The sequence below is a fragment of the Vigna unguiculata genome, unplaced genomic scaffold (genome assembly GCF_037176805.1).
Source record: "Vigna unguiculata cultivar grain cowpea cultivar isolate G323 ecotype 2 unplaced genomic scaffold, ASM3717680v1 ptg000056l, whole genome shotgun sequence".
Classification (NCBI taxonomy): domain Eukaryota; kingdom Viridiplantae; phylum Streptophyta; class Magnoliopsida; order Fabales; family Fabaceae; genus Vigna; species Vigna unguiculata.
In genome coordinates this window covers 285,001-287,500 of record NW_028196704.1, presented here as the reverse complement: position 1 = coordinate 287,500, position 2,500 = coordinate 285,001, and positions in this window count along the sequence as shown.

Below are 2,500 nucleotides of genomic sequence, written 5' to 3'. Positions count from 1 at the left end.
TTGGTGCACGAAAGTTTTGAGTTCGGAGGGTTTTGCACATGGCCAAGTTGGTCGGTGCACCGCGGCATAGCTAGATGGCTTGTGTGGAGTTTTGTGAAAAAATGAAATTCGTGGTTTTTGAGATGTGAGGGTTGGAATGGCCTCCAAATGTCCCCAAATGAATACCATGAAATTCTTGGTGCACGAAAGTTTTGAGTTCGGAGGGTTTTGCACATGGCCAAGGTTGGCGGTGCACCGCGGCATAGCTAAATGGCTTGGTGGGGAGTTTTGTGAAAAAATGAAATTCGTGGTTTTTGAGATGTGAGGGTTGGAATGGCCTCCAAATGCCCCCAAATGAATACCATGAAATTCTTGGTGCACGAAAGTTTTGAGTTCGGAGGGTTTTGCACATGGCCAAGGTTGGCGGTGCACCACGGCATAGCTAGATGGCTTGGTGGGGAGATTTGTGAAAAAATGAAATTCGTGGTTTTTGAGATGTGAGGGTTGGAAAGGCCTCCAAATGCCCCCAAATGAGTACTGTAAAAGTGTTGGTGCACAAAAGTTTTGAATTGGATGCATTTTGCACTTGGCCAAGTTGGTCGGTGCACCGCGACTAGATAGGTTGGTGCCAAAATTTGTCAAATTTAAGACCTTGGCCAAACTGAATGAAATTTTGTGGGGAGGTTCCTGATATTGTTTAGTGGTGGACTGGAAAAAATGAGGTCGAAATTCGAAGTCTACATGTGCTTTTCTATTTTTCCCGATTTTACACATACCCGGTAAGTAAAAAAAATAAAAAAAATAGTTCCCCTTCGAGAAAAATTATGAAATTTGGTGAGCAAGGAGATACCATTATTCTACGAATTACTGCAAAAAATCGCATCAAAATTCGAAGTATAGCCCGAGATATGGACTTATGTCTGCTCAAAAAAAGTGTATCTACTTGTACAATTTTGCCTTTTGCATATTAACCTCTTATAGGGGGGGAGTGCTCCTTGAGCCGGCCAGCTCCACACTGGCAGGTTTTAAAGGGAGCTTGATGAGGCCTCCCCCCTCACGTGGTGCGTGCGTTAGCATGTTTATCATGGCACAACTAGCCTCTTCATAGTTGTTGAGCTTTATTAATACCAACACACGGTCGTCACTGATCGTTGGTTAGCTCGGCAGCTAGTCCCTCGGATATTGTGGAAAGTTATTTTCATGCCTAGCGATGCTTGACCCTGCGTCACTTGATGTTTCCATTTGCTTGCTTGCCCATGGTAGGTGGGGGGTGGACCGTCTTGTGGTGTGGTGTCTTGCGAACGTGAGGGTGTGTGAGTTGTAATCGAGATGCACTTGCTGGCTGGCTCCATGCCTTGCGTATCGAACGGTCAAGCATGCATCTCTTCCATTTTCACCCGTTGCCTTGGGTGATATTGGTTGATCAGTCCCTGTGTTGCCTACCCACTAGACGGTACTTCTGTGGTTGCTTCGAATTCTATCTTTCCATCACGAAGAGGTGTTGGAGGATCCTAATGTCACGCACGTGTTCCATCTAGTGAAACATCTCAGTGATGCACGTGTTGTGGCTAGTTCTTTTGGATGCGGTGCATTATATGAACTCGGGTTTACTTTAGCGACCCAGTCAACATAATTCGGTTGTGTCCCTTGATTGAGACGTTGTCCTTGAACTTGTTGTGAACAATATCGTTCTTCCACAACCCGTCGTCTTGAGTGCGATGGAAGGCAAATAAGATGTGCTTTGGCATGTCATGCACGTACTCGATTGCGGGAAGTGTGAGAAAGTGTTGTTGACAACCCGTGGGAAATGGAATGTGGCAAATCGTGATGAGCTCTTCGTGGATCTGCGAAGAAGACGACCTTTGGGCCTGTTGGAAACGAGGGAGGCGATGTTGAACTGCGAAGAAGATGGACTTTTGGGTTGTTTGAATCAATGGGAGGCCACGCGAGAACTCCGAATACTATGGACTCTTGGGTTGTTGGAAGCAACGGGAGGCCCCGCTAGAACTCCGAATACTACGGACTCTTGGGTTGTTGGAAGCAAGGGGAGGCCCCGCTAGAACTCCGAATACTATGGACTCTTGGGTTGTTGGAAGCAAGGGGAGGTCCCGCTAGAACTCCGAATACTACGGACTCTTGGGTTGTTGGAAGCAAGGGGAGGCCCCGCTAGAACTCCGAATACTATGGACTCTTGGGTTGTTGGAAGCAAGGGGAGGCCCCGCTAGAACTCCGAATACTATGGACTCTTGGGTTGTTGGCAACGACAACTTGGGGGGATGACACTGGAAAAGAGTGAACTAGGCCAAACTGCGAACAAGGCAACTTGGGGGGATGACACTGGAAAAGAGTGAACTAGGCCAAACTGCGAACAAGGCAACTTGGGGGGATGATGCTGGAAAAGAGTGAACTAGACCGAACTGCGAACAAGGCAACTTGGGGGGATGACGCTGGAAAAGAGTGAACTAGGCCGAACTGCGAACAAGACAACTTGGGGGGATGATGCTGGAAAAGAGTGAACTAG